At 46.0% G+C, this 13,323-nt stretch overlaps 1 pseudogene; it reads right to left on the bottom strand.

The window, feature by feature from the left end:
• Nucleotides 1-2,012: 2,012 nt before the first annotated feature.
• On the bottom strand, nucleotides 2,013-12,231 carry LOC115802320 (P2Y purinoceptor 3-like; annotated as a pseudogene).
• Between the last annotated feature and the right edge of the window lie 1,092 nt (nucleotides 12,232-13,323).

Below are 13,323 nucleotides of genomic sequence, written 5' to 3'. Positions count from 1 at the left end.
CTTGAAAGCAATAAGCTGCACTTTTAGAATAAAATTTTATAATTTAGATATGTACATGGTTTACTCAGACAGTTCCTGTAAACAGAGTGGGGTGGTAATGAGGGGTTTCACTTTGGATTTTACGAAAAAGGCTTATCTACCACTTCACAGGGAGGTTATAATGAATTATTAAATAACATGTTTAGATCTGAGAACTCCTTGGAGATCATTATTGTTTAAATATGAGAGGTGTTTTTTTAAGGGGTTTTTTTTGGATTACCTTGGATTTTTTTTTTTAAGAGGATGAACATTACATTATGACTTAAGACAGTGGTAAAACTTTTCTGTCATGAACTGAGACATTATGTTCAAATAAGATTAAGGTGGATCATTATTCACACAGCCACTTTACCCTGCAGAGCTTTTTCTGACCTTAACCAGAACACTGGTTAAGAAGTGTAGGAAAAGAGCACTTACTGCATACCCAGTGGTCTGCTGGTAACAGCAGTTATGTAAACAAGCAAGCTGGTGCTGTCAAGGAAAACTCAGCCAGCTCTTTCTTAAAAATTTTATTTTATTTTATTTTTTGCGGTACACGGGCCTCTCACTGTTGTGGCCTCTCCTGTTGCGGAGCACAGGCTCCGGACGCGCAGGCTCAGCGGCCATGGCTCACGCTCCGCGGCATGTGGGATCTTCCCGGACCAGGGCACGAACCCGTGTCCCCTGCATTGGCAGGCAGAGTCTCAACTGCTGCGCCACCAGGGAAGCCCTAAATTTTATTTTTTAATATCTTTATTGGAGTATAATTGCTTTACAATGCTGTGTTTCTGCTGTACAACAGAGTGAATCAGCTATACGTATACATATATCCCCACATCCCCTCCCTCTTGTGTCTCCCTCCCACCCTCCCTGTCCCACCCCTCTAGGTGGACACAAAGCACCGAGCTGATCTCCCTGTGCTATGCGGCTGCTTCCCACTAGCTATATCTGTTTTACATTTGGTAGTGTATATATGTCCATGCCACTCTCTCACTTCGTCCCAGCTTACCCTTGCCCCTCCCTGTGTCCTCAAGTCCATTCTCTACATCTGCGTCTTTATTCCTGTCCTGCCCCTAGGTTCTTTAGAACCATTTTTTTTGTTTTGTTTAGATTCTGTATATATGTGTTAGCATATGGTATTTGTTTTCCTCTTTCTGATTTACTTCACTCTGTATGACAGACTCTAGGTCCATCCACCTCACTACAAATAACTCAATATCATTTCTTTTTATGGCTGAGTAATATTCCATTGTATATATGTGCCACATCTTCTTTATCCATCCTTCTGTTGATGGACACTTAGGTTGTTTCCATGTCCTGGCTATTGTAAATAAAGCTGCAGTGAACATTGCGGTATATGACTCTTTTTGAATTATGGTTTTCTCAGGGTATATGCCCAGTAGTGGGATTGCTGGGTTGTATGGTAGTTCTATTTTTAGTTTTTTAAGGAACCTCAATACTGTTCTCCATAGTGTCAGCCAGCTCTTGATCAGTGTTTGGATTGGGCCATCTGCTTCAGTCTTAGGGGTGTGTGCTTCAGAGCCAGTGCCTGGGTTCAAAGCTTCCATCCAGCACTATGATCTGAGCATTCTCCAGCTGGGTGACCTTGGACAAGCTACTTAAAGCTTTGTGCTTCAGTTTCCTGATCTGTAAATGGGGCTAACAGTAGCTTCTGTCTCCAAGGGCTGTTGTGAGGATTAAATGAGTTACTTCTCATAAAGTGCTCTTACATATCAAGGGCTCCATCCATGCATCCATCCACCCACTCATTCAGCCCTTATCTGTTGCACACTCACCATGTGCTGGGCCCTGCTGTGGAGGCTGGTGTTAGGGGTACAGCACTCAGACAGAAGAGGTCCCTGTCCTATTGGAGGCTACATTTTAGGGGGAAGAGACCATAAAAACACACAAATGAACAAGTCTAGGTACTAATAAGTGTTACAAAGACAATAAATAGGGAAATAGAGAGTGACTGGGCTAGGGGGAGAGAGGCCAACATTGGCTAGGGTGGCAGGAATGGATTTGGACGAGGTGATATTTGAGCTGAGATCTGAATGACAAGAGATAAATGTCAGCTCTCATTAAATTAAAGTTTTCCTTTGTGTTGGTGACTCTTTCAAACATTCTTATTTAAAAATCTCTCATCAATATAAAATCCTTTCTAGCAGGACACCACTAGGAGATCCTGAGCCCCTCTCCCATAGCACATGACTGTGTTCAAACAAGTCATTGTCAACATCTTGGAGCTTTTCCCCTGAACTTCATCTTGACAGTACCCAGATGTGCCCACCCCTGGGTCTCTCTCCCTTGGCTCCAGCTGGGTGCTCACCCACCTTGTTATGCCTCAGTTCCTGGAAGAGCCTGACTCTGTTGTTCCCACCTGACAGCAAGTACAGGACTGGGTTGAGGCAGCTGCTCAGGCTCACCAGAGGCCTCCGTATCTTGTAGGCCAGGCTGGCCACCTTCAAGAGCTGGCAGTTCTGTGAAGGTAGGAAGCGGAGCGTGACGTAGAGGGAGCGTGTGATGCGGAAGGGCACAAAACAGAGGGTGAAGAGGCCGCACATCAGCAGGGTGGTCCGGAGGGACTTGGCCCGGGCCGCGCTGCCCACCCTCATGAGGGTCTCCCTTGGCTTGGTCAGGCTCCTGACCATCAGCGAATAGCACACCAAGATGACCAAGGAGGGAAAGACAAACAGGACAACATCAGGACCACGCCATAGGTGGAAAACTGATCAAAATGCTCTGGGCTGGTCATGTCGTGGCAGACCATCTGGCCGTTGATGTAGTCCGTTTGGGAGAAGACCAGTGTGGGCAGCAGCTAGAGAGTCACCAGGGCTCACGTGGCGGCGGTGCCCAGCAGGACATGCCGGCGGGTCCGGTAGGGCAGCAAACGCAGCAGGTGGCACACGCCCAGGAAGCGGTGCACCGAGATGCAGGTCAGCAGCAGGAAGCTGCTGTAGAGGTTGGTGTAGAACAGGAAGCGCACCAGTTTGCAGAGCAGCTCCCCGAAGGGCCATCTGTCACCCAGGGAGCAGGTGATGATGAAGAAGGGCAGTGTCAGCACATAAAGTAGGTCGGCTACCATCAGGTTCACCAGATCGATGGTGGCACAACTCCAGCACTTGGTTTGGTGCCAGGAGAGTCAGAACAGTGCCATTCAGGGGGAGGCCTAGCGCGAAGATGATACTGTAGGTCAGGGGAGGTAGATTTGCTTGTAGTCCTCCGAGAAATAGCAGAATCTTTCTGCCTTTGAGATGTTGGTATCCAGCTTCTCTATCTCCTGGGAGGCCCCCTTCTGGGAGCACAACTATTCCTGCTTCTCCTTCCCCTGGGGAGAAACAAAGTGGATGGCAGAGCATCATGACCTCAGCTGGGCGTTAGTGTCTGCGCGTTAGTGTCTGCCTTGATGTGGCATCCAATTCCCAAAGTCTGGGCAGAGTCCTTGTTTGAGAGAGACCAGCTCCAGTAAAAAAAAAGTTAACCCCAAGGGCAAAGCAGTCTTCAAAAGCAGGGCTTCTAGACTTACCAGGTCCACAGGGCTGCCCTTACCCTGACTTGTGTGCTCTTGGCTCCAGGCTGGGTTGGTAGGAAGCTCAGATATAAATGGTGGCAGGAAGATGCTGCTGTCATTTGAACAGGACACACCATCTCCAACGCTGTGACTTGTTCTCTGGCTAGGCTACTCTGCATAGAGGTAGGAAACCTCCAAGAGGACCTTCTGCAGCCCGAGATGCTGGTACGCTCCTAGGGGGTTAGTATTGCCTACAGTCTGGCCCTAGCCCCACGTGCCACGGTGGAGTAGAAAGTGATCCTTGGGGGCTAGGGAGGATTAGGGAAAGCACAGGTTTTGCCTGCAGGCTCTACGGGAGGATTTTGATTTGTATCTCTTTCAGGATTTATTAACTGCGTATCTGAATCCTGAGGCTGATGTGCTTATTAACCATCTCAGCATCCCAGACATCCAAGAAAACAGATCTGAGCCATGAAGCCAGGTGCATCTTCTTTCCTACCCCGTCCCTGCTGACAAAACAGATCCAACAGGCGGACCCACAGAGCTGAGGCAGCTGTGCGTGGAGCCTGCAGTTTCTGGTGCGTTGGGAAATCAGTGGGCCAGTCGGCATGGAGCCTACAGGGGTGGAATGAAGCTGATTTCTAGGGGTTAACCTTCAGAAAGATGAGTTAATATGGGGCAAGAGAGAAAAGTTTAAGTTGGGTAATTTTGGGGTAGATTGAGTGTTGGCTGTAAACTGTACCATATAGATGTTTACTCACAACAGAAGGAACAGAGACCTCATGCATTCTATCAGTCAACAAACACTTACGGAGCATCGATTAGTCAGGCACTAGGGAGGAAAGATGAATAAAGCACGGTCCTCGCTCTCCAGGCTCTCACAGTCCGGTGGAGAAGACAAGCAGGTGATAGCCCTGCAGTATGGGAAATGGTCAACCAAATGCTGGGAAAACCAGCAGGGTGCTGAGGGAGTCGAGTGAAGGCTTCTTAGACTAGTGCCACGGGAGCTGCTTGGGGGAACAAAGGGGAGCTTGCTGGGAAAGAAGGGTGAGGGGCATTTGGGGCAGGGTTGGGGGCACAGCACATGCAAGGAGACAGAGCCGAAGGGTCCTGGGATGGCAGGATTACCCGTGTGGAGGGTGAAAACTGAGGATGCATAAGGAGGATGATGGATGTGCTTAAGCAGGACAGTGATGGGATGAGGCTGTGTGGCAGGAAGACACCTGGCAGCAGCACGGAACCAAGGCTGGAACAGTCAGACTGTAAGGGGGCCGGAGCAGTGCATGCAGGTGAGAGATGCTCGGGACCCCAAGTGAGGCCATACAGGGTTGACGAGGAGAGAGGACTTGACCCCAGAGGCGCTGCTGAGGCAGGAGCAACAGGACAGATTGCATGTGGGGCGTGAGCCAGAGGAGGTGTTGAGGGTGTCCCTGAGACCGGACAGGTGGTGAGGCCAGTGCCTGAGCTGCAGCCTGAAGCTTGAAGGCTGGGGCCGATGCTCTGAGGTGGTGGGGACAGTGGCCGTCTGTGCTACAGCCTGCCAAGGGGCTCGCCACCTCGTCACCTGACTTGAAGATCTGCCTGACTGGGAGGGCAAAGCTTTTTGGCTGGGTGGGTAAAAAGAATCTCGTTTTCATTCATTTTGTCCCGTCACCTTCCACGTGGAGGGCTGGCAAATGCTTAGTTATTTCCAGCGAAGCTGCCTTCCCAGCTTGGTGTGGGCTCTCAGACGGAGGTTGAGGAGGGGAACCAGCCTGTTTCAATGCAGACTCGGGCCTGCCATGTCACACCGTGATTTTGTTCAGTCCTCAGAACAACCGTGTGGATGCAGCATTAGCTCCATTTTACTGTGACGAAATTGCGGGTCAGAGAAGACACCCTGGTGGGGCTTGCTAGGCCCTCCAGTCTGGTGGGTTTGCCCCTGATGGGGGCTGTGGGCTTCTGCTCCCTCACACCTGTGGTGAAAAGCACTCAAATCCCAGCTCTGCCGGGGACCATGAGTACAGTCTGAAGAAGCAAGTCACCTTATCTCTCTCAGCGACAGTCTCCCCAGTTCTAAGATGGGACAGTGTGTCTGGTGAGGTTGCTGTGAGAATTAGCTGGAAGAAAGGCACACTCACAAGGGAGTGACCCAACATGCTTTGGTTCTCTTCCCTCCCCTCATCCCTCTTCTGCTAGAGACCATGGTGCCCTGGAAGCCTGAGCTCTTCGGTTTATGTGGAAGGATGGGGGGACGAGTGTGACTTTACTACCTCATAACTGACAAGGTCACTTTTCTTCCTGGCTATGACCTGCTGTGGTCTGAATTGTGTAACCTACGAATTCATGTATTGTACCCCTAACCTGTAGTGTGACTACATTTGGAGTAAGGGAGTAATTAAAGTCAAATAAGGTCATAAGAATGGGGGCCTACATATACCTGGAGAAAACCATAATTCAAAAAGAGTCACGCACCACCATGTTTATTGCAGCTCTATTTACAATAGCCAGGACATGGAAGCAACCTAAATGTCCATCGACAGATGCATGGATAAAGAAGATGTGGCACATATATACAATGGAATATTACTCAGCCATAAAAAGAAATGAAATTGAGTTATTTGTAGTGAGGTGGATGGATCTAGTCTGTCATACAGAGCAAAGTAAGTCAGAAAGAGGAAAACAAATACCATATGCTAACACATATATATGGAATAAAAAAAAATGGTTCTGAAGAACCTAGGAGTAGGACAGGAATAAAGACTCAGACGTAGAGAATGGACTTGAGGACACGGGAGGGGGAAGGGTAAGCTGGGACGAAGTGAGAAGAGTGGCATGGACATATATACACTACCAAATGTAAAATAGATAGCTAGTGGGAAGCAGCCATATAGCACAGGGAGATCAGCTCGGTGCTTTGTGACCACCTAGAGGGGTGGGATAGAGAGGGTGGGAGGGAGACGCAAGAGGGAGGGGATATGGGGATATATGTATATAGCTGATTCACTTTGTTATACAGCAGAAACTAACACACCATTGTAAAGCAATTATACTCCAATAATGATGTTAAAAAAAAAAAAGAGTGGGGCCCTAATCCAGTATGATTTGTGTCTTAATAAAGGACAGCAGAGAGCTTTCTCTCTCTCGTGAGGACGTAGCAAGAAGGTGGACTGTAAGCCAGGACGAGAGCTCTCATCAGGAACCAAACCCTGCAGTTCTTGAGATTTTGGACTTCCCAGTTTCCATAACTGTGAGAAATACATTTCTGTTGTTTTAAACCACCCAGTCTGTGGCATTTTGTTCCAGCAGTTTGAGAAGACTAAGATATCTTCCATGCATTTCCAGGCCTACCCAGTCTGGAGGGACAGCTTTTGGTGAGAGATTGACCATCCTTAGTTGAGACCTTGTGTAAGAGAACTACACAATGTTTGGAACAGTGCATTATTGAGGCTGCTATTACGGAGAAAGGAAGAGGGAGAAAAACTCAGGCCATAAGGGGTTAATTCACTTGCCAAAAGCTGTGATGATGTTGACCACCTCCTCCTTGTAGCCTCTTTTCTACCCTCTGCAATCCCCTGACTTTTCTCCTGTCTCCCTAGAACTCCTAGCTTCTTCCATTCATTGGGATGCAGCATTGAGGGGCTATTAGCTATTCACAGAACAAAGGAAAAGACTCAGTGGAAGAGAAGCAGGCTGGAGTTTTACAATAGAAGAGAAGTTGGGGGACAGTTGCTGTGATGAATGGAATTCTCAGGAGAGAGATGTCCTCACTTCTAGAAAGTGAGTGTATGTTGTAACATGTAGTTTCCCCCCCCCCCTTTTTTTTTTTTAACAAGATGTTGGGGGTAGGAGTTAAAATTTATTTTTGCTGTGTTGGGTCTTTGTTTCTGTGCGAGGGCTTTCTCTAGTTGTGGCAAGCGGGGGCCACTTTTCATCGCGGTGCGCGGGCCTCTCACTATCGCGGCCTCTCTTGTTGCGGAGCACAGGCTCCAGACGCGCAGGCTCACGGGCCCGTAGTTGTGGCTCACGGGCCTAGTTGCTCCGCGGCATGTGGGATCCTCCCAGACCAGGGCCCGAACCCGTGTCCCCTGCATTAGCAGGCAGATTCTCAACCACTGTGCCACCAGGGAAGTCCCTGTAGTTTCCCCTCTTTGTCACCATTTATTCACAAGCTTTCAAAAAGACTGACATGGTTTAGAGTTGGAATTTGTTTCACTGTTGGACTCAGTGGGGATTTGGGCCTTGAGAAAATAATGAAGTGAGAATCCTGAATGTGGGTTAAATGGGTACCATGACTTCCAATCTTCAGCCTAGAGTTCTTCCCACTGTGGGTCTCCAAGAGCCTGGCTCCCTGCTTAACAGGGGTCTCAGCTAGTCATCTCCGGAGCAGCAATGACCTCTGAGTACCATGGTGTACATCTTCCCAAGGGGACAGGGAAGTCTTTATCATTTTCATGGTTTGAAATAGTTATTACTACCCAGAGAAATGACTCAGCTAAGATGAAGAAAGAGGTGTTCTCTCTCCTTTAACAAGTATTTGTAAGATACATATTTCAAGAGTTCAGAAAAGGGAAAAGTTATGAATAAATTTGAGTAGCAACAAAATGTTAACTGCCTTTCAGTTGTGGAGGAGTGGTTGTTGAGAAAATAGGATCCCCTTTAAAAAAGATTTTGGGTCAAAGGAGTGGGCATTGCTTATTTTCATTTTTAAAATGCCACTATTGTATTATAAATGTGTTTAAATCTATAAATTGATTTTAATATTTTACTTGTATCTAGAGACCTTTCTTAGAGAAATGGAGCTATTTAATGGAGTCTCATAAATGCCTTCAGGCAGTAAATTTGTTTTTACAAGTTATTCCTTAAAACTGTTTATAAATATATGCATTTCTTTAATACTTTTACCTTTAATTTTTAATACAAATTTTAACTTTATTTTTATTTATTTGTTTTTTTTTGCGGTACGCGGGTTTCTCACTGTTGTGGCCTCTCCCGTTGCGGAGCACAGGCTCAGGACGCGCAGGCTCTGTGGCCATGGCTCACGGGCCCAGCCGTTCCGCGGCATGTGGGAACTTCCCGGACCGGGGCACGAACCCGTGTCCCCTGCTTTGGCAGGCGGACTCTCAACCACTGTGCCACCAGGGAAGCCTTTTAATACAAATTTTAAAGGTTACACTCCATTAACAGTTATTACAAAATATTGGCTATATTCTCCGTGTTGTATAATACATCCCTGAGCCTCTCTTACACCCAGAAGCTTGTACCTCCCACTTCCCCACCCCTATATGCCCTTTCCACAGTGGCGTGGAAAACAGTATGGAGGTTTCTCAAAAAGCCACTGTAAATATGCATTTCTTAATTTCCAGAGATGAATTAGAAATATATTATTCATACTCATATTCACAACGTAATTATTCTATTTTTCAATAAGTTTTAAAAAATGGGGCCCCAAGGTACATTTAATTAGGTGGTGGATTACAGTAGTCGGTGGTTTACTTTGAATTACTTTTCCTAAGTGTTTCAAATCCACTAGATAGTTTGGTGTTATTTGGCCAATAGACCACTGGGTGGCGATAAAGACTGACAGGTTACAATTTTTTCCTCCACAAGGAAGCAGAAATTGGGATTGGGCTCAGGTCCAGCCATAGCAGCTGTGGATAAGATATAATTCATTGAGGACATACAGAAAATCACACCAACCAAACCACCTCCTGTCCAAAGTTACTATGTTAGGTTCACACAATGAAATGGTGTTGCAATCAGCTGAAAGCAGCCTTTCTGGGATTGATTTTTAAAAAGATCTTGTGAGATAGGCATGGCTGGCATTATTTCCCCCATTAAACAGCTGAGCAAACTGAGGTTCAGTGGAAGTCTTATCTGCAATGATTTGGGAAAAGCCTGGGCTTCTTTCACAAAGCAGAGACTCAGCAAATTTCCAGATTTCCAGGGAATTTTTTTTTTTTAAGCTACCTTCCCCCTTCTCACCCCCCTAATCACATAAGAAAGAAAGAAAACAGGGAAATAAAAGAGCAGGTCATCCCAGAAGTCACTAGATGTAGTGCCTTTGTTATAGATAACTGAACCCTAGCTCAAAAAGCATGGTCTAGAGATAATGGTAAAGAGAAAGAGGACAAAACAGAGTTTTAAAAAACTGTCAAGAACGAGTTCTACGTAGCAACCCAGTTGTTTTTTTTTTAGTTAATTAATTTATGGTGGCGTTGGGTCTTCATTGCTGCACGTGGGCTTTCTCTAGTTGCGGTGAGCAGGGGCTACTCTTCGTTGCGGTGGGCAGGCTTCTCATTGCGGTGGCTTCTCTTGTTGAGGAGCAGGGGCTCTAGATGCGCGGGCTTTGGTAGTTGCGGTGCGTGGGCTCAATAGTTGTGGCTCGCAGGCTCAGTAGTTGTGGCTCACGGGCTTAGTTGCTCTGCGGCATGTGGGATTTTCCCGGATGAGGGCTCAAACCCGTGTCCCCTGCATTGGCAGGTGGATTCTTAACCACTGTGCCACCAGGGAAGTCCAGCAACCCCGTTTTAAACTGTACCTTGAGTCTTAAGATAAAAGGCACTTGTTAGCCTTTTAATGATTTTGTATTATATTTTTCCAGTGTGGGCTTACGCCTGCTGTGTACCTAGATCCCTCTTCCATGTCTGAATTGTCCCCAAACCTAAGAGCCCAAGGGCTTTTATTTTTCACAAGGGAAAGCAAATTGGATCCTTTAAATAATTAAAAGACTGTCGAGAGACAGTGAGTACTTAATTTCAATAATTAATTTAGCAGCTTGTACATTTTTGTTTTCTGTTGACAAGGATCTGACATAATTGGCAGCTTCAAATTAGTGTAAACACAGGGAGGGATTGGGAAACATCACTCTGACATTGTATTGTCACAACAGAGAAGGTGGCTGCCCTGAAACTGATGTTACTCTGTCTGGAAAAATAATCACTACTGAAAAAATTATCGTTTTACTTCATCTATACAAATGTGTAATACCACCCCTCCACTGACTTTGAAATCAGAATTTTTAACATTAATGATGCAGTAAAAATGATCTTGGCTGCAACATCCTGTGGCTCTGGAAGTCCACCATTGCCTCTAGGCTCACGACCCTGAAAGGAGATCTTTATGAAACTTTTTCCTTTTCCTTTCATTTGGCATCAAAGATATTTAAACGCGTCACGACTGAGTCTTTGCCTGTGTGCCCTGTGCAGAAATGTAGAAAGCTGGTTTGGTTTGGGGCAAGAGAGGAGATCAGTGGTAGAGTCTGGGGCTTGAGGACTAATGGTAAAGTTGCCCAAGGCATCTGCAGAGTAGAGGGCTTGTATCTTAGGACCCTGTTTTCATCCACTCTTCCCCTTAGGCATCAGGTTCCACCCACAGCTTCCCTAAAATGCCCTTTACAGCAGTAACACGCTGATGGATGTGCGGTCCACTGTCAGAGTCTTTCCTGTTGCTAGGGTGTTGCTAGGGTCTGGGGGAAGAATCCACGATGGCTTCAGACATTCAGCACAGTGGGTGAGAGGGAGTAGGGTGTGCTACCATCGTGTTTGGGAGTGAAATCCCAGGGAGCAGGGTGAGGGGCAAGGGGAGTGACCAGCGAAGGAGGGACCCTGCCTTCATCCACTCTTACCCTCAGGCATCAGGTTTTCTCACCAAACCCCAGGTTTTTTTTGCCCTGTGAGGTGTTCCCCCTTCCTCCCCACACACTTCTGTGCTGCTTCTACGTGGGAGATGAGGGGCTCCTGCTGTATCTGGACCGGGATCCTTTTGTATGAAGTGATTCTTCTAGTTTCTTCTTGCTCATTTTTTCTATTGAGTTGTCTTTTTGTTATTGAGTTTTAGGAGATCTTTACATATTTTCAATAAAAATATTTTCTGTTACTCATGTTACAACTATTTGTTTTCCTACTCTGGCTTTCCCTGACTTAACTGCATATATATATATATAGTTTCTTTTTTAAGGAATGAAGTTTTTAATTTTAACATAGTTGAAATGATCAGTATTCCTTTTGTTTGTGCTTTTTGTATCTGGTTTAAGACTTTCTCTACCCTGAGGTCATAAGGATATTCTTCTGGATTAGCATATGAAAGCCTTTCCCATTTAGATCTATTTGATTTTTCCTACTAAAGGGTTTAGTGTGTGTGTGTGTGTGTGTGTGTGTGTGTGTGTGTGTGTGTGTGCATCTAAGAAACACAGAGAAAGATGATTAGATTAAATGCTGTGTGGAGAGCACAGAGCATTGGAAACAGGTGAGGGAGCATTTGCTGTAGTCTAGAAGGGACATCATGGTAGCTTTGACCTGAGTGGTGAGGGTGGGAACAGAGAGAAATGGGTGTATTCAGTGGACATTTAGGAGGGAAATGAGTGTGACTTGGTGTGAATTGCATATGGGGGAGGGGCTGAGGACTACCCCTAGTGAACCCTTTTTCTGCTGCTCTAACCAATGCACTCACCCTTTTCTTTTTTTTCTCGATTTCATTGCTTCTCCATTCAGTTTGTGCTTCCTCCTTGCTTCTCCTGACTCGGCTTTCCCTCTGGGCTTCCTTCGACGTCCAGCACTGCTGCAGATGGCTAACTCTGCCCACAGAGCCATAGAAAATTTCCCAAGAGGCTCTGATTGACCCAGGTCTTCACCATCATTCCTGTTTGGATAGGACTGCCGCAGCCAGGCCTCTGGCATGCTGTGGGTCTGCACACACATGGGCTGCCTGGGTGGCCCCTTCATTATGGCCAGGGTCTGCTGTGATGGGATCACAGAGTTAGGAGCAGGGCCACACTTGACGGATGAGCACTAAGGGTTGCTCTTTCTGTGGAGGTTTTGAGAAAGACAGTTCCCCTCAGAGGAGGGCTGTGAGCAGCTGGCACTCGGTGTGTTCTGTGAGCGCAGCAGAGCATTAGAAAGAGAAGGTACACCTAAGAGAATGGATTTTCTTTTTCACTAAACCCGCTTTTTCTTTAATGATGTCTATACTACGAACTTGCTTTCTAAAACACATATTTATATTAGAAACTTCTCATGACCCTGAAAGCAATTGTAGATAGCAAACATAATATTTGAAGATGGTCTCCAACGCAGAGTTTCATTTATTAATAGTATACCAATCAGAGCTTTGACTGTGAGATATTTTGTTCATGCATAAACCATACATTTGAATTGACAGTCCTATTAATGAAGGAATGCAGTTATGTATGTTTATGGTAAAAAAACCAACTGGATAGTTTTTGAACCTCATTATATGCAAGACGTATTAAAAACAGGAGTTGTAGAGAGTGGACACAGGCCTTGATGTCATGTTCAGTAAAACACGCCAGAGGTGAAGTTTCAGAAAGCACTATGGTGAAATACGAGGGGAAGGTGTGGAGTTGCAAGGGGTTTCATTTAAACACAAGCCTCATGTATTAATATCTTCATTGATTTATTTTTATGCCAATATGTTCTGACATAAATATGGTGATCTATAATGTATCGACCATAAAAGTCAACATTATTTTTAAAGCTGACTCAGGGAAATAAAACCTCATTGTTAGTGCTGATATATACGGTATGTTACTCTGTGGAAAAATTAACCTCTCCTGTCCTGTTCCTGACTGAGCTAAGTAAGAGGGATTCATTTTAATAGTCACTGACCTTTGGTGCATGTTTTGCTTCCTGGCCAATGTCCAGTTTGCGATGGGATTGGCCCATGGTGTGAAGTAAAGAGCAGGGCATGTTCAACATTCCAGAAAAGACTCTGCCAAGCATGGAAGCCAGTCAGCAAATATCTTTGCCTTTTAGAAGGTCAGAAGGCCTGTGAAACTCTCCTGGTCAGGTATTGTG

Source organism: Delphinapterus leucas, chromosome 4, assembly GCF_059928025.1.
Source record: "Delphinapterus leucas isolate spDelLeu-1000000601 "Yukka" chromosome 4, BTC_Dleu_Yukka2, whole genome shotgun sequence".
Taxonomy (NCBI): Eukaryota; Metazoa; Chordata; class Mammalia; order Artiodactyla; family Monodontidae; genus Delphinapterus; species Delphinapterus leucas.
This window is presented reverse-complemented; position numbering and strand designations above follow the sequence as displayed.